Raw genomic sequence first — 20,164 nt, 5'->3', positions numbered from 1 at the left:
GATGAGCCCAAAGGAACGGCAGAGACCGATCCAGTTTGGCAACAGCAGCGTTGCAGGAGTTGCCAGTCAGTATTGAACTCAACATAGGGACTCCAGCTCCAGATATACCCCCCCCCCCCGGGTGTTTACTCCCAAAGCCTTCCCCATGAGTGGGTACAGCCGCAAGGTAGGGGAGGTTTGAGATCAGACTTTTCCTTCTCCTAGATGAGTTGCCAACCACAGCTGATGAGCCCCATCTGCCCGAAGCAACTGGTTTTAAGGTGCCTTTGCCCCTTCTCCTGTCAGTAGAAACATAGAAACCCTACAGCACAATACAGGCCCTTCAGCCCACAAAGCTGTGCCGAACATGTCCTTACCTTAGAAATTACCTAGAGTGTCTTAAAAGACCCTATCATATCCACCTCCACCACCGCTGCCGGCAGCCCATTCCACGCACTCACTACTCTCTGAGTAAAAAACTTACCCCTGACATCTCCTCTGTACCTACTCCCCAGCACCTTAAACCTGTGTCCTCTTGTGGCAACCATTTCAGCCCTGGGGAAAAGCCTCTGACTATCCACACAATCAATACATCTCAACATCTTATACACCTCGATCAGGTCATCTCTCATCCTCCATCACTCCAAGGAGAAAAGGCCGAGTTCACTCAACGTATTCTCATAAGGCATGTTCCCCAATCCAGGCAACATCCTTGTAAATCTCCTCTGCACCCTTTCTATGGTTTCCACATCCTTCCTGTAGTGAGGCAACCAGAACTGAGCACAGTACTCCAAGTTGGGTCTGACCAGGGTCCTATATAGCTGCAACATTACCTCTCGGCTCCTAAATTCAATTCCACGATTGATGAAGGCCAATACACCATACAGCTTCTTAACCACAGAGTCAGACTTGGACCCAAAATCCCTCTGATCTCCCATACTGCTAAGAGTCTTACCATTAATACTATATTCTGTCTTCAAATTTGACCTACCAAAATGAACCACTTCACACATATCTGGGTTGAATTCCATCTGCCACTTCTCAGCCCAGTTCTGATTCCTATTGATATCCCACTGTAACCTCTGACAACCCTTCGAGACTATCCACAACACCCCCAACCTTGTATCATCAGCAAACTTACTAACCCATCCCTCCACTTTCTCATCCAGGTCATTTATAAAAATCATGAAGAATAGGGGTCCCAGAACAGATCCTCGAGGCACACCACTGGTCACCGGCCTCCATGCAGAATATGACCTGTCTAGAACCACTCTTTGCTTTCTGTGGGCAAGCCAGTTCTGGATCCACAAAGCAATGTCCCCTTGGATCCCATGCCTCCTTACTTTCTAATAAGCCTTGCATGGGGTACCATATCAAATGCCTTGCTGAAATCCATATACACTACATCTACTACTCTACCATCATCAATGTGTTTAGTCACATCCTCAAAAAATTCAATCAGGCTTGTAAGGCACAACCTGCCTTTGACAAAGCCATGCTGACTATTCCTAATCATATTATGCCTCTCCAAATGTTCATAAATCCTGCCTCTCAGGATCTTCTCCATCAAATTACCAACCACTGAAGTAAGACTCACTGGTCTATAATTTCCTGGGCTATCTCTACTCCCTTTCTTGAATAATGGAACAACATCTATTGTAATGTGGATGAAATCATCAGAGAGCGAGTTACTGGTAGGTACAAAGCAGCTTCTTTATTCAACACAACAAGGTACAGCAAGCATCATACGGAGACCCTTTGGTGGAAAAGGTCTGCTAGCACAAAGTGGGCTTGATATTTATTTGCTAAGCACAAAGGGCAATCCCTATTTACAAAGTATAGACAATGCGTAGGCAATGCTTTCTTTTGAAGCTACATACAAAACATCACACCTTCTGACTTCATCCTTTCCTCCTGACGCCCACATGTCTGGGTTGATATTCACAGCCTTTCGGAATGCAAGTTAAATCCACAATATATTTATTTGGTATCTTACGTGCTAACATAGAGGACAATTCATATTTATCAAGTATAGATAATACTGTCTTCAAAACTACAGCATCTGGTTAGACTGCGGCGTCAGCAGCGTCTGGTATTCACAGCTTTCAGGAAATGCATTGTTATGAACTCAGTCCACAGTACTTTGTCAAACAGAAGACTGGTGGCCAAAGCCATTTGCTAAGTGTGAATGATCTGGACCCAAAAATTCACTCTAACAACATCCACAATCCTCCGGAACCTCTCCCATCCTCATTGATGAAGCAAAGATCATTGCCAGAGGCTCAGCAATCTCCTCCCTCACTTCCCACAGTAGCCTGGGGTACATCCCGTCTAGTCCCAGAGACTTATCCAACTTGATGCTTTCCAAAACCTCCAGCACATCCTCCTTCTTAATGTCTATATTCTCAAGCTTTTCAATCCACTGTAAGTCATCCCTACAATCACCAAAATCTTTTTCCGTAGTGAATACTGAAGTAAAGTACTCATTAGGTATCTCTGCTATCTCCTCTGATTCCATACACACTTTTCCACTGTCACACTTGATTGGTCCTATTCTCTCATGTCTTATCCTCTTGCTCTTCACATACTTGTAGAATGCCTTGTGGGGGGGGGGGGTTTCCTTAATCCTGTCCACCAAGGCCTTCTCATGGCCCCTTCTGGCTCTCCTAATTTCTTTCTTAAACTCCTTCCTGCCAGCCTTATAATCTTCTAGATTTCTATCCTTACCTAGTTTTTTGAACCTTTCATCAGCTCTTCTTTTCTTCTTGACTAGATTTACAAGTCTTTGTATACCACAGTTCCTGTACCCTACCATCCTTTCCCTGTCCCACTGGAACGTACCTATGCAGAACCCCACGCAAATATACCCTGAACATTTGCCACATTTCTCCTGTACATTTCCCTGAGAACATCTGTTCTCAATTTATGCTTCCAAGTTCCTACCTGATAGCTTCATATTCCCCCTTACTCCAATTAAATGTTTCCCTAACTTGTCTGTTCCTATCCCTCTCCAATACTATGGTAAAGGAGATAGAATTGTGATCACCATCTCCAAAATGTTCTCCCACTGAGAGACCTGACACCTGACCAAGTTCATTTCCCAATACCAGATCAAGTACAGCCTCTCCTCTTGTAGGCTTATCTACATATTGTGTCAAGAAACCTTCCTGAACACACCTAACAAACTCCACCCCATCTAAACCCCTCGCTGTAGGGACATGCCAATCGATATTTGGGAAATTAAAAACTTCTATGTTTACTCGCCTTGAAGGTCGGTGTGGATGCCACTACACCACACCAGCAGTCTGTGAATATACAGTACTTGTTGGTATCATACCCAGGATAGAAGCCCAAGTTTTGAGTTGAAAGGTTCTGGAATGCCCTGCCTGAAAGAATGGGGGCCACAGCTGGAACGTTACAAAACAGGATTAGACAAAAGGCTATGAGGAAAAGCAGGGAAGTGGAACTAATTGGAGTTCTCATACAGAAAGCCAGCACAATCAAAATCGGTTGAAAGGCCTTAATCTGCAATGTGTTTCAATGTTTCAAATCCATCAATAGTCCCACATCTATAATCTCCAGATAGTTTTCCGACCCTTTTCAATCTCTGAAGAGCTCTGCACAACCCCAATCCTGGCCTCTTCATCTTTCTTGATTTTAATCACTCTGCTTCTGGCAGTCATGCCTTCACCAGCCAAGCCCCTAAATTCTGAAATTCCTCCATAAATGCCTCTGCCTCCTTTCATTTCCTTCTTTACAACACTCCTTGAAGCTTAAACTAGATTTTTGGTTTTGGTTATTGCTGATATCTCATGCAGCTCAGCATCTAATTTTGTTTGATAATTAACTCCATAGAAGATCTTGAGAAGATTCAACTGACATAAAGAAGTAGGAAAGAGCATTCTTTCACAATTAGAGTCAAATGTCATTGAAAAATGGGTTCCAGGCACATAATCGGTCTGATAGGATTCTCTTAAGCAAGGCAGCTTTTATACAAGAAATGACAGCTTTCCTCCTATATAGCAATCTCAAAACAATTAGTTAGTCATCGTTTTGCCATGATATCATTTGTTTACACCACCTGGGTGACCTATGCTTCAAGCAGTCATTGACCAGTCCACCTAGGCTGTGACAACTCATCAATCTTTGAACCAGTAGTCTACAAATCAGCCAGTTGCAAGGATTCCTGTAAATATAAATGTCATCATATCTAATCCAATCCCAGGAAGCCAAAGCCAATTTAAACTGGTCATCAGCAGACTGTCTCCTAAATATACTGTACCTCAAAAAGAGAAAGATGCCCTTTTCACTACACACGTTGTAGCTAAGATCTTCTTGATGAATTGAAGCCGTTGTACAATGTAAGAAATAGAAAGCTTACATATGAGCAAACAGAGAGCTTGAATGGAGTGAAAGGTTATAAGGAGAGATTGGATAGGCTAACTGGGACATAGGAAGCTAAGGAACCTTATAGAGGTTTATAAAATTGTGAGGGACAAGATGAATAGAAAGTTAGCGATTCTTCCCTGAGGGTAAGGGAGACTAGAACTGAACCAGAGGCCATACATTTGAGGGGGAAAAAGTTAAAGGAGATATGAGGGGTAAGTTTTTCACACAGAGGGTGGTGGTTAACTGCAATGAGCTGCCGGGAGATGGTGGAAACAGAAACAGTGATAATATTTAAAATACCACATGCAAAATGCTGGAGGAACACAGCAGGTCAGGCAGCATCCATGGAAAAGAATAAACAGTCCACGTTTCAAGCTGAGACCTTTCATCAGGACAGCATTTAAAATACATTTAAACTGTACTCAGGGATTTGAAAGGAGTAGAGGGATATGGGCCTAAAGCAGGCAAACAGTCCACATGGGCGAAGTGTTTCTGGGCACCAGGGGGACAGGCCATTCAGCTCATATTGTGACAATTCAACAATTGTGCCAATCATGATGCCGTTCCATGCAGTACGATCTACGATTCCATGTGCACAGCAAGCATCCACAACTCTGTATTATAATGACATGATGATCAATTTTAATTATGTTGGCCATGGGATAAATTTCCCCAGTTCAGTGAGAACTGCCCCAGAGGTTCTTCAGAGTTGAACCATTATGTCTCTTACATCCATCAGATAAGATCAACTCATCCAAAAGGCAGTGGTATTGTATTCCCTCAGGACAGTCATCCTGGATTTTGTGGTCTGGTACAGAAATTGTACTCACACCTTGTAAGTCAGAGCTATTCACTGAGATACAGTTAGCCAAGAAAGAGGACAGATTCATGAGAATGATGGATTCAGAATAAATGGAGAGAAGCTGTTCCCTCTAACAGAAGGAAGATAGTGACTCAAGTAGTGGAAGAATGGTGGACAGGTGTTAGAGTGGGGAGGCTTTGGCTCAACAGGCTTGGGTGAGAACAGGCAAGGTAAGTTTCCGATAAATTTCTTCTTCTGCATTCTTTGCAGCGAGTGCCGTGGGAATGGTTCCAGGGGCTGTGTTGTGTTGTGTGTGAGATGTGGTAATTCTGGGAGACCTCTAGCCTTCTGGATAACCACATCTTCACCAGGTGCACTGAGCTACAGCTCCTCAGAGATGTTTTAAGGAACTGGAACTTGACGACCTTTGGCTCCTAAGGGAGACTGAGGAGGTGATAGACAAAAGCTACAGGAGGTAGTCACCCCCTAGGTAGTAAGAGGCAGGTAACTGGGTGACTGTCAGGAGGAGGAAGGGAAATGAGCAGCCCGTGCAGAGTGCCCCGTGGCCATTCCCCTCAATAATAAGTAGACCACTTTGGATACCATTGAGGGGGATGACTTACCAGGAGGGAGTCACGGTGACCAGGTCTCTGGCACTGAGCCTGACGCTGTGGCTCAGAAGGGAAGGGTGGGGGGAGAAGAGGACTGCAGTAGTTATAGGGGAAGACGTGGAAGAGACACCTAGAGTGTATGTCACCTCCCAGATGCCAGAGTCAGGGACGTCTCAGATCGGTTCCACAGCATTCTAAAGGGGAGGGTGAGCAGCCAGAATTCTCTGTACATATTGACACCAAAGACATAGGTAGGAAAGGTGATGATGTTCTGAAGAGAGAACTTAGGGAGTTAGGTAGAAAGCTGAAAACCAGGACCTCTGGCATAGTAATCTTTGGGTTGCTACCTGTGCCACATGCCAGTGAGGGTAAGAATAGGATGATTTGGCAAATCAATGCTTGGCTGAGAAACTGGTGTGGGAGGGGTGGCAGGGGTTCAGAATACTGGACCACTGGGATCTCTTCAGGGGAAGATATGACCTGAACAAAAAAAAAACAGGTTACTCCTGAACCTGGGGCACCAATATCCTTGCAGACCCAACAGCCAGAGCTGTTGGGGAGGGTGTAAACTAAATTGGCAGGGAGACGGGCCAGGTGATAGGACTAAGGACAGTGCAGTTGGTACACAACTAGATACAGTGCGCAGTGAGGTTGTGAGGAAGGATAGGGCAAAATTGCAGTCAGTGGGAGGAGTTGAAGTGTAACATGGAGGCATTCATTTCAAGGTGGGGGGGGGAGAATATAAAAGCAAGGATGTAATGCTGAGGCTTTATAAAGCATTGGTGAGGCCTCACGGGCTGTGCTCTGAGCAGTTTGGGGCCCCTTATCTTAAAAAGGATGTGCTGACATTGGAGAGGATTCAGAGGAAGTTCATGAGAATGATTCCAGGAATGCAAGGGTTATTGTATTAGGAGTGTTTGGTGGCTCTAGGCCGGTACTTGTGGAATTTAGAAGAATGAGGTGGGATCTCACTGAAACTATCAAGTGTTGAAAGGTCAAGATAGAGTGGATGTGGAGAGGATGTTTCCTATCGTGGGGGAGTCTAGAACCAGGGGGCACAACCTTAGAATAGAGGGACAACCATTTAGAATGGAGACCAGGAAGAAATTCTTTAGCCAGATGGTGGTGAATCTGTGGAATTTGTTGACATGGATAGCTGTAGAGGCCAAGTCATTGGTTGTGTTTAAATCAGAGATTGATAGGTTCTTGATCATTCAGAGCATGTGAGGTTACAGGTGGAAGGCAGGAGATTGGGGCTGAGAGGGAAAATGGATCAGCCATGATGAAATGGTGGAGTAGACTTGATGGGCCAAATGGCCTAATTCTGTTCCTATTTCTTATAGTCTTAGCAAAGATACATGGAAGGAAAAGAAAATCACAATGTGCTCAGTTCTGACTGTAAGCAATAGAAACACTGTCCATCAGGATTTTCAAAAGGGAAAAAAATTGCAGATACTGGAACCTGAAGCAAAAGCAGACATGCTGTAAGAACTCAACGAGTTAGGCAGCGTCTGCCGAAAGTGGAACCAGTCAGTGCTTCACAGTACTGAGAAAGTAGCAGAGAACATGGGGAAGAGCAATGGTCAGAGAATGCTTGCAATATGGTGAAACAATATAGCCAGTAAATGGACAGTAACACTCCTTTGGGAGGTCTTGAGGCTGTAACATTTTGCAGTAGATTAGTTCACCAACCTTTCTTTCTCTGTTCTTGAACTGCCTTTCCAAACCACCCCTAAATGTGATGCAATTTTCACTTTCACCTGCTTGAGCACTAAAATGGCAGAGTGAATTGGCATTCCAGTTTAGTACTCAGCTGATATTCATGCGCTTGTTGGACAGTGACCCGTTATGGAAAGGACAAAGTTAAAGCCCTGGTGGTTCCAAAGATCTACTGGAACCCATCGTGTAAGATTCCCAAACAAACTACTATTGCCTTGCAAAGCTTCTCTAATTAGCAGCTCACCAAAGGGAAAATAAATATCACTACTGTGCACAATAAACATACTGGAAGCGCTGCCCCTTTCACTTTAAATACATCCAAATGGATACCAAAAATCCTCAGACACTGGAAATCTAAAATAAAAAACAGAACCCCTGTCAGGTCAAGTCAGAGATAATTCTATTTCTGGGAAAAGGGAAGTAGACTTAATGCTCAGAACATTGAACAGTACAGGCTCTCCAAGCCACTGTTTCTGCACTGACCATGAGTGTCAGTTGAAACTAATCTCATCTCTCTGTACATGGTCCATATCCTACAATTCCCTACAATGTTGGCTACTCTTTTCTCACGGATGCTACCTGGCCTGCTGAGTTCTTCCAGCGTTGTGTACGTATCCTACAATTCCCTGCCTGATTGTGTATCTGTCTAAATGCTTCTGAAATGCTGCTATTGCATCTGTTTCTACCACCTCCCTGGTAGTACGTTCCAAGCACCTACCACTATTAGAAACTTTTCTCACCCACCTCCTTCAAGTTCCCCCACTGACCTTAAATCTATCTTCTCCAGTATTTGACATTGGAGCCCAGGCAAAAGATTGATTATCTACTCCATCTATGGCTCTCATAATTTTATATACTTCTATCATGTCACACTTCAGCCATTACCGCCCAGGAGAAACAATCCAAGCTTGTCCAACCTTTCCTTATAATTAATGCTGTTCAATCCAGACAATGTCATGGTGAACCTCATCTGCACCCTCTCCAAAACTCCACTTTCTTCATGTGTTGTGGTGACCAGGACTGCACACAATATCAGAATCAGATTTATTATCATTTATTATGTTGTGAGATTCATTGTTTTTTGGCAGCAGGATGGTGCAAGACATAAAAAATACTATGTTAGAAAAATAAGTAGATTGTGCAAAAAGACTTATAGTATGTACTGTTCATGGGCTCGTGGACTGTTCATAAATCTAATGGCAGAGGGGAAGAAGGCATTCTTAAAATGTTGAACATGGGTCTTCAGGCTTCTGTACCTCCTCCACTGATATAGAACATATAGAATAGTACAGCACAGTATAGGCCCTTCGGCCCACAATGTTGTGCTGACCCTTAAACCCTGCCTCCCGTATATTCCCCCACCTTAAGTTCCTCCATATACCTGTCTAGTAGTCTAGAAGATGGTAGTAATGATTAGAGGGTATGTGCCAGATGATGGATGTTGCCTTCTTGAGACACTGACTCTTGAAGATGTCCTCCAAATGGAGCCTAATCAAAGTTTTTTGCAACTAGAGGATGACTTCCCAACTTTTATACTCATTGCCTCAACCAATGAAGACAAGTACAGCATAAGCCTTCTTTAACACCTGATCCACTTGATCGGTATCCCAAGATCCCTCCGTACATCAATATTCCTAAGAGTCCTGTCATTTACTGTAACCATTCCTTTTACATTTGGCCTCCCAAATTGCATCATCTCATACTTGTCTGGATTAAGCTCAATTTGCCATTTCACCATTCAAATTTCCTGAATAACCTCCCTTGCCATCACACCACCACCAGTTTTCAGAATGGCTATCTAATGAGATGAAAGGTCTTTGACCTGAAACTTTAATTCTCTCTCCACAAATGCTATCTGATGTGCAGAGTATATTGAGCATTTTCTGCTTTTGTGTCCAATTGGATTGCAGAATGGCTAAAAACAGCAGCAGTTAAATAATAGCTTGATGTTAGCAATGCAGAGAAGTAGTCTCAGCCTTTAAAAAAATGCAACCTGCCAATTACAAAAAAAAATTATATTTTTATACTTTTTATAATAACCAAGCACAATTCCATTTATTATAAGATAACTTGGCATCACAAGTTAGGGTAAGGGCTGCCACCACTGGTTGGTGCTATTCCTAGAAGATTCATCACATTGTCCTAAAATACACCACCAAGATCTCAACACCAGTAGTTTAACATGTCCATCTTTGCAACAACATCAATTGGAAAACAAAGAGACTTTCTCAATGGGGTAGCTTTTGCCAGTCAGCCTTCCTGCAGTCTCTCAAAAATATTTGATGAAAAAGATGCATTTGTTTTAAATGCCCCCATGGATTTGCACCCTGTGTACAGCTTTCTGGCAGTTAATGTTCAATCCTCGGAATGTTGTCAAATTCCTCAATTGTTCAGTTAAAGAGGAGTCAGAGGAAAGAAGAGGGAGGTGCACATTGATGATAAAGGAGATGATGGCAGTCAGGCATATTTAGTTAACGACACTAATGAAACTTTCCTGGATTGAGTTAAAATCTTCAAGATTACATCAATTACTAATGATGCAAGTTGGCATTAAAAGTCATCCTGCTTCTGATAACACATCTTTGAGGTCCTCAAAAGCAGGTCTTAATCTTAATGTATGTAAATCCTATAAAAGGCTTTCTTTACTTTTTCAGCAGAACTTGGCTGCTTCCTTTTCAATACCTAGCAACCAAATTGTAAATTGGAGTGGCAACACAGCTGGTAGCAATGTGTGTTGGTTAAAATAAAATTCATTCTTTTATGAACACAATCAGTGATACTGTTGTGTAAACCCCCCGTTTAGTATGGAGCAAGTGCTGCAACATTAGAGGTTTTGCTTTTGGATGACATCAAAGCTCTGTATGGTGTCTCTCATGGAGTAAAATATCCCTTGACATTATCTCAAAGAATGGGCAGGGTCCCAGGGTCAATCTCCCTCACATATGTAACTAAAAGCAGATGATCTGGTCATTTGTTTTTTTAAGACAAAAAGAAAATGCTGAAAATACTCAGCAGGTCAGGTGACATCAATGGGAAGAAAAACTGTGTTAACGTTTTCGGTTAAAGGCTTTACATCAGAACTGGGAAAGAGTCAAAAGAAGCCTGCAACATTCTAAAATATTAGCTCTGCTTTTCTTCCCACAAATGTTGTTTGATTCGATAAGTATTTCCAGAATTTTCTGCTTTTATTTTAGATTTTCAGCATCTGTGTGGGTTTTTTAAATTTTCACTTAATAGTCGTTCATAAGGTGTTGGTGTGTTCAAATTGACCATTGTATTTTCTACTTCTGAGCATTTTTGCCAATTCAAAGATCTATTTCTCAATACATACAGTGCCTTGAAAAAGTCTTCAACTGCAAGGGGTGATTGATAAGTTTGTGGCCTAAGGTAGAAGGAGTCAATTTTAGAAAACCTAGCACATTTATTTTTCAACATAGTCCCCTCCTACATTTACACACTCTGTCCAGCGGTCGTGGAGCATACGGACCTTGGACCTGCAGAAAGTGTCCACAGCAGGGGTGATCGATAGGTTTGTGGCCTAAGGTTGAAGGAGATGAGTTATACAGCTCTTGTTACATGCACATGTAGTTCAACTCTTTGAGTGATCATGCAGAAAGTTTGAAGTTAATAACTCATCGGGGTGATTGATAATTTTGTGGCCTAAGGTAGAAGGAGATGAGTTATTAACAAACTTTCTGCATAATCACTCAAAGAGTTGAGCTGCATGTGCATGTAACGAGAGCTGTATAACTCATCTCCTTCGACCTTAGGCCACGAACCCATCTGTGGGCACTTTCTGGAGGCCCAAGATCCGTATGCTCCACGACCGTTGGACTAAGTGTGTAAATGTAGGAGGGGACTATGTTGAAAAATAAATGTGCTAGGTTTTCTAAAATTGACTCCTTCTGTCTTAGGCCACAAACTTATCAATCACCTCTCGTAATTTCACATTTTATGGCCTCATTTTCTAAATTTAAAATAGATTGCAATAAGATTTTTTGAGCTAATCTACAAAACTTTCTGTGTCATGTTAAATCAAAAGAAGAATGGCATCAACAATTTACTAAAAATTAAAAGTGAAAATTGTGAGGCTAAAGAAGTATTATCACCCCCTTTGTAATTACTACGCTAACTTTCCTCAGGTGCATATTACCTTACCAACTCACACAATGTTTTGATGTAGAAAATTGGAGGATCACCTGAATAAATACCCCCTCTCTGTATAAGGTCCAACAGTACGGTAGGTTCTCAACAAAACAAACTAAAATGAAGACAAAAGAACGTTCAGGGCAAGTCAGGGAAATGATAATAGAGAAACACAAATCTGGGGAAGGTTACAAGACCATCTCAAAGACACTGAACATACCTCGGAGCTCAGTGCAGTACATCATGAAGAAGTGGAAATAATATGCAACTACAGCCACACTGCCTAGGTCAGGCCACCCCTCTAAAATTAGCCGCCAGAGAAGAATGCCACTTGTAAGAGAGGCTACTGTGATGCCAACAGTCACTCTGAGTGAAATGCAGAAATTAGTCACTGCAATTGGAGATGAAGTTTGTGGCTCCACAATCTCAAAGGCCTTGTGCAAAAAGGGTATTTATGGAAGGAGTGTCTTAAAAAAGTATATCCTTGCCCATAAAAACTTTGCAAAGCGTCACTTAGAAAGTGGAACTTTTTGGCCTCAACACTAAGCAGTATGTGCGGTGTAAATCTAATACTGTGCATCAGCCAGGTAACACCATTCCTACTGTAAAGTCTGGTGGATATCACAACGTGGTGTGGGGATGCTTTTCAGCAGCAAGGACTGGAAATCTGGTCAGGATTGATGGGAAATGCTGCTAAATACAGAGAGATCCTGGATAAAAACCTGTTAGCCTCTGCCAGAAAGTTTTAACTACGGAGGAAGTTTGTCTTTCAGCAGGGCAACAACCCAAAGCACACTGCCAGAGCAACCATGGAGTGGCTTCAAATGAAGAAATCTAATGTCCTTGAGTGGCCCAGTCAGAGCCCTGACCTTAACCCAATCGAACATCTCTGGCAAGACCTCAGGTTTGCTGTCCACTGATGCTCCCCAAATGACTTGACACAGCTTGAGCAATTTTTCAAGGAGGAATGGGCAAATCATGTTCCGTCATGTTTTGCAAAGCTAATTGAGATTTACCCAAACAGATTACTGGCTGTAATAGTTGCGAGAGGTGGTTCAACTATGTACTGAGCAAAGGGGGATGAATACTTTTGAATAGCTGACACTTCAGATTTTGAATTTTTAGTTTTTCATGCGTTAAAGAATAGACAAGAATAGGCAATAGGTGCAGAAGTAGACCATTCGGCCCTTCGAGCCTGCACCGCCATTCTGAGATCATGGCTGATCATCTACTATCAATACCCAGTTCCTGCTTAGTCCCCATATCCCTTGATTCCCCTATCCATCAGATACCTATCTAGCTCCTTCTTGAAAGCATCCAGAGAATTGGCCTCCACTGCCTTCCGAGGCAGTGCATTCCAGACCCCCCACAACTCTCTAGGAGAAGAAGTTTTTCCTTAACTCTGTCCTAAATGACCTACCCCTTATTCTCAAACCATGCCCTCTGGTACTGGACTCTCCCAGCATCTGGAACATATTTCCTGCCTCTATCTTGTCCAATCCCTTAATAATCTTATATGTTGCAATCAGATCCCCTCTCAATCTCCTTAATTCCAGCATGTACAAGCCCAATCTCTCTAAATTATCCCTGGTTTTTTTTTCTGAGCTCTACTGTGAAAAAAAGAGCATGTGATTCACAAATAAAAATTCTCAGATAAATTGATCAAAATCTCTGGTTGTACTGCATGTGAACAAACTGTTGAGGGCTGAATACTTTTACAAGGCACTGTATATATCTTATAAAGATATTTTCTACAGAATACACAATAAATGGGACACTGACCTTAGACTGTATGTCTATGGATCCTAATAGAGAGCAGGATAGGTCAATAAGGTGGTTAAAGATGTTTTCCCTTATTAGCCAAGGTATAGTATGTAACAGCAGGAGGCTATGTGAGAACTGTATTGTTAGACTACAGCTTGAGTATTGCGTACAGTTCAGGACATTAGATTACAAGAAAAATGTGATTGCACAAGACAGAATGCAGAGGAGATTTATAAGGACCCTGTCAGGACTAGAAAATTTTAGCTCAGAGGAAAATTGAAAAGGCTGCTGTTGTTTTCTTTGCAACAGAGAAAGCTGACGGGAGATTGAATTGATAACAGGAGGGGGCTAGCTAGATATAGGAAAAACTTTGTTCCCTTGGCAAAGAGGACAAAATCCGGGGGCAGAGATTTAAAATAATTAGTAGAAGAATTAGAGGGGAGAGGTAGAAGAATGATTTCACCTAGGGAGTTTGGAACTCACTGCTTGAAATGATAGGAGAGGTAAAAACCCTAATCTTGGATGTGCACCTTAAGACCTATGACCTGAAGGGTCAGAGGTAGGATTATGGTGGGTAGTGCGTTTTGATGAAGATGACTTCCTTCTGCCAAGTAGATTTTCTATGATTAGAGTGATGACTACACCATGGAAGTATATAATTGGCAATAAAAGTCTTCAAGGTATCCTGAGGTAAAACATGTTTGGAAATGTAAGACCTGGTAGAAGGCCCAAAGAATCATTAAGTCAAGATTTCCCTATCTTTCTGTTGTCTCCATGTCACGAAGATTTCCCCACAATCAGATAGGCAAGGTGGTTGGACCTTGATTTGGTACAGTATTCAAAGGACATGTGTTTGTGCTCACACTACATCAGCTTAGTTTCCTGGGTGTCTGTTTGGACAGGCCACAAATAAAACACTGCACATAATCAGTGGGTTTAATCCTTCCTTCTTCACATTCCCCCTAAAATGGGGACATCTTTTGGATATTGATGTTCTATTTTCCTGGTTGGAGTTATTCACAAAGTTTTTTTCAAAATATAACCGTGTCGTTCTGACCTGTTACAATCCTGTGTCACCATTCTGAGTTCAGGAGAGGGCAATGGTTAGCTAACACTTTAGAGGGTTGTCAGATGCAAATTCTATCCTCATTGCTAAAATCTGGATGTAACTTCAGGAAGAAAGGGGTGGGAAATGTTGTCTGAGGAGTCCATGAGGTGCACTGACACCCACCATCACTACCAATTATCATAGTTCATCACCAAGCGTCTCCAAAAAAATTTCATTCAGTTCATCCCCTGATAATCTCAGTGGAGTTCATTTTCAGACTTCATACAAGTTTCACTACAGCTTTGCAAATGTTCAAAATACAAAAAGAAACAGAGTTTAACTACCTTAAGACTAGAGTTATACAGTCATAGATAACATTGAAACTCCTGTACTCTTTGATTTATGAAGGCCAAGTGCCAGAAGCTCTCTTTATGACCCTATCTACCTGTGATGCCACTTTCAGGGATTTATGGACCCATATTCCCAGATCCCTCTGTTCTACCGCACTCTGTATATGGCCTACTTTGGTTTTTCCGCCCAAAGTACAACACCTCACACTTGTTGGCATTAAATTCCAGCTGCCATATTTCAGCCTATTTTTCCAGCTGGACCAGAACTCACTGTAAGCTCTGATAGTCTTCCTCACTGTCCACGATACCCCCAAATCTTGGTGTCATGGTGTCATCCACAAGTTTGTTGATCCAGTTCACCACATTATCATCCAGATCATTGAAATAGATGACAGTTCAAGTATTTAAGAGGAAGTTCTTCATTCAAAGGGTGGTGAGTGTGTGGAAGGAACTGTTAGTGGAAGTGGTGGATGCAGGTTTGATTGTGACACTGAAGAGAAGTTTGGATAAGTACATGGATGGGAGGGGCATGGAGAGATAAGGTCTAGGTGCAGGTCAAAAGGACTAGGCAGAATAACCATTTTGCATGAACTAGATGGGCCAAAAGGCCTAGTTTTGTGCTGGAGTGCTCTATGATTCTATGACAACCTTGAAGAGATGGTGCTTTGGGAGTTGTACGGCTGAGTTTGCAGACTGCATTGCAGCATCTCACCAACAATACCAAAAACCTGTTGTGGCTGGTGCCATTGTATCCACATGCCAATGACCCTACCCCTAGGACATAGGACAGGAACATAACCTTCACTTGCATGGCTAAGTTCTGGCAAGTGGAGAGGACCTTGACTGGAATATGGCACCAAGGACTGACCAAGACATTCCATGAGATTATCAAGACAAACGGGGAAAAGAAGAGCGTTGAAAAGAGGAAGGTCAAGGGCACAAGAGGACTACCTTCAGCCACTCCAGAAAACTCTTCCAAGCTGGACGTTCATCTGAATCCTTGCAAGGGAATAGAAATCTATTGCTCAGTTTCATGCCAATGGCTTTCAGTTAAATAAATCAGATAATTTGAGTACTTGTCAGTTACTGTTTCTTAGCCTTGTATGCAGTGTCGACATCTCTGAGAATCTATCCTCAGCCCAACACATCGATGCAATTTCAAAGAAGGCACAACAGTGGCTATATTTCATTAGGAGTTTGAGGAGATTTGGTATGTCACAAAAGATACTCGAAAATTTCTACAGATGTACTGTGGAAAGCATTCTAGCTGGTTGCATCACCAGGTGGCATGTGGTGGGGGTGGGGGGGGAGTGCTACTGCACGGGAACGAAATAAGCTGCGGAGAGTTGTAAACAGTCAGCTCCATCATGGGCAGTAGCCTCCGTTGTATCCAGGACATCTTCAAGGAGCGATGCCTCAAAAAAGCAGCATCCATTATTAAGGACCCCATCACCCAGGACATGTCTTGTTCTCATCACTACCATCAAGAAGGCGGTACAGAAGCCTGAAGGCACACACTCAATTCAGGAACACTTTCTTCCCCTCTACCATCATCAGATTTCGGAGATGAAGTTGAACCCATGAACACTACCTCACTACTTTTTTTTAAATTTTAATTTCTGCACCACTTATTTAACTATTATACACACAGTATATATATAGCATGTGTGTGTGTGTGTGTGTGTGTGTGTGTGTGTGTGTGTGTGTCTGTGTGTGTGTGTGTGTGTGTGTGTGTGTATATATATATATATATATATACATACACATACACACACATACTGTAATTCACAGTTTTTTTTTCTCTATTATTATGTATTGTATTCTACTGCTGCTGCAAAGACAACAAATTTCACCACATATGCCGGTGATATTAAACCTGATTCTGATTCTGAGGAAATGATTCGTTCTCTCTGCTGATGAGAAATAACAAGCAGTTTGCTGAATCTTTCCTGTGTTCACAAAGACTGATACATTAAAATAACTCTTAAACCCTGAAACCACGTTTACGAGTTGCTGAGTGCCTGGGAATGCCTATGAACTTCTCCTGTTCCACTGTATCAGCTTCTGGAAATTCTGAGAGTATTTGTGAAAATGGCCCCAAGGGATGCTTGCTAAACTTTTTTTTTGCTGGATGATGTACGTAGCTTTTTAAATTCATTTTTCAGGATGTGAGCATCGATGACAAAGCCAATATTTATTGCCCATTCCTAAATGTCCTTGAGACAGCAGAGGTGACCTGCCTTTTTGAATAGAGGCAGTCTAAGCAATGAAGCTTGCTCACCCAGTGCTTTTGGGGAGGGTGATCCAGGATTTAGACCCAGTAAGAATGATGTGACACTTGCCACTGCAATTTATAACTGGATTGTACAGACAAAGAGGGCATAGTTCAGAAGGTGCTTGCTCCCAAGTGCCAACTATGTTAGTTTATATTCCCTTTAGATTGGCTTGTGGTCCAAATCCGTGGGCCTTTTGAATAAAAGGATGCTATCTGTCCAGTCAATGGGTGTGTCATGTCATTTAGCACCAGTAGTTTTGAAGACTTCTTTCTATTCATTCATGAGATGTGCAATATGGTAGGGTTGTAACTGCCTTCACAGAAGAGGGGAATGATGCCATTGTGGTAGTTAAAGCAAATGAGTTTGCATATTTAATATGGATTGAGATAAACATCATAGAAGAGAATGTCATAAAGTGTTTATTGTCTTTGAAAATGGATAAGTAGCAAGACCCACACACATATTAAAAACACACACAAAAAAGCAAACACCCTGCAATTTAAAAAAAGCAGTCAATTCAGTTCGTCACTTTCATCATCCTGAATATTGTTCTCCAGAAACTTGTAGAAAATGTCCCAAAAAGATCTAAATCATTAATATAAATTACAAAAAGCAGGAGGATGAATATCAAAGTTACTCCAAAGTTATTGAAATCAATTCTAAGGGACAGTATTGAGTCCCATTTGTAAAGGCACAGATTAATCAGGGGTAGTCAGCTCGGGTTGTTAAGGGAATTTTGTATCTAACTATCAATTGAACTTCTTGAGGAGATGAGAAGGGTTGACAAGTGCAGTGCATTTGATGTAGGCTACACGAATTTAAGCAAAGCCTTTGACAAAGTCACATGTGACAGGCTATCAAAATGTAAAAGCCCCTGGAATCCAGGGGAGAATGATAAGTCGCACCTAAAACTGGCTTCATAGCAGGAAACAAAAGGTAATAGCTGTTTTTGTGATAGGATCACAGGGCATGATAAAGAAGTTTGCAGATAATCCAAAAATTAGTCACGTGGTTGACAGTGAGGAGAAAAGTTTTAAACTGCAGAAATAGATAAATGGTGTGGTTAGTTAGGCAGAAAAACGGCAAATAGAAATCACTCCAGGGAAGTGTAAGGTAACATACTCAGGGATAACAGACATTTTCTCTGAATAACATTATTATGACAATTCAGTAGTTTCACAATCACTGTCAATATATCACAAAATTAATTTAGTGAAACTTGAATTTGTGTCTCCAGATCAAGCCACTAGATTGTTAATTTAGTAACAGCATTATTATTCTATGTCAGATGACCTAGTTTACTAATTTTTGCTTTGGGAGGGGTGTGGTTAATGGGACAGAGATACATGGCAGCTAGAATTTTCTTCCGATTATAAATGAATGATTGAAATCTCCAAATATTATTATTCAAAGTCATATTGGTGAAGTTGCTTGAATTGCAAAGGCCTTTATTAATAATCAAAGTGATACAAATACAAAAGTCACAGCAGCTGGGGTTCTTAAGATCTGTACATTTAATACCTTGGAATTTAGAAAAAAACATATGGACTGTCAAACTGTTGGATTTGTCATTAGATCATTTCTAGTTCATTAATGTCTATCAATCACAACTTTCTTATTATTTTAAATACAGGTACATCACCTGTTTGATAGCACTATGATTATATTTCAAATAAAAATAACATTTTGCATTGAACAGGTCACTGCCTTGAGTTCCATGTCATTGCATCACTGTACTTTGTATTTTTGGCATCACTGCCCATGCTGACCAGAAATCCACTGTTGTTATCTTCTGTCATTTGCAGAATTTCATCAGAATTATACATGGATTGAACAAATGACCCATTTAAAGAACCACATTTCTGTGGCTGAAATCACACTGCAGAATACTGATACAGGAGTGTGTTCACAAATAAGTGGGTTACAGCTTAGTGTCACAAAAACAAATCGAGGTGATTAACCTAAATCCTTATGTGTTCATTAGTAATATTACAACTTGCATTTATTTTGTAACTTGAATTGCAGGAAAATATCCTAAAGGATGGGAATTTTATCAGACTAAAGAACTTGGTGAAACTTAACAAGGATTTATTAGAGAAGGTTTGGTTTGAGGTAGATTTGGAAAGCATTTTAAAGGAGGAAAGGTATATAGAGAAGACAAAAGGTTTAAGGAGGGAATTCCGGAACTTCGGACCCAGGTAGCTGAAGGTACGCTTACTACTGGTGGAGTGATTAAAACCTGAATTGCCAAAGAGGTCACATTTGGAGGAGCCCAGAGATTATTAAGGAGTTATAGGCTTCCTCCTTCTCCCCATAATCTTTGATGCCCTTACTAATCAAGAATCTATCAAGTTCTAATCAACCTCCACTTTAAATATACTCAATGACTTGTCTTCCACAGCCATCTGCTTTAAATGAATTCCACAGATTCACCATCTTCTGACTAAAGAAATTCCTCCTCAACTCTGTCCTTGAATTTTGTGGCTGTGCCCTCTGGTCCTAGACACTCCCACTATAGAAAACATCCTCTCCACATCCACTCTTTCTAGGCCTTTCAGTATTTGGTGGGTTTCAATGACATCCTCCTTCATTCTTCTAAACTCCAGTGAGTACAGGCCCAGAGCCATCAAACATTCCTCATACATTAACCGCTTCTTTCTTGAAATTATTCTTGTGAACCTCCTCTGGACCATCTCTAATGCCAGCACCTCCTTTCTTAGATAAGGGGCCACAAGCTGCTCACAATACTCCAAATGTGGTCTGACCAATGCCTTATAAAGCCTCAACATCACATCCTTGCTGTAATATTCTAGACCTCTCGAAATGAATGCTAACAATGCATTTGCCTTCAAGGCACTCAAAGCACAACCTGCAGTAGTGTGACCTGGATAATTCTAGGAAGGCCCATCATGAGCAACAGCTCAAAGTTTCCAGCATCTGCAGAATCTCTTGTGTTTATGAATGGCACCATCATGTTTAGCTATGCTAATCCCATTTTCCTGCATTAATTTCATATTCCTCTATGCTCATTAAAGTACCTTTTCAGAAGTCACCTGTTACTCTTCCTGCCTCCACCACCA

The sequence above is a fragment of the Hypanus sabinus genome, chromosome X1 (genome assembly GCF_030144855.1).
Source record: "Hypanus sabinus isolate sHypSab1 chromosome X1, sHypSab1.hap1, whole genome shotgun sequence".
NCBI classification, from domain to species: Eukaryota; Metazoa; Chordata; class Chondrichthyes; order Myliobatiformes; family Dasyatidae; genus Hypanus; species Hypanus sabinus.
Note: the sequence above shows the minus strand (reverse complement) of the source record.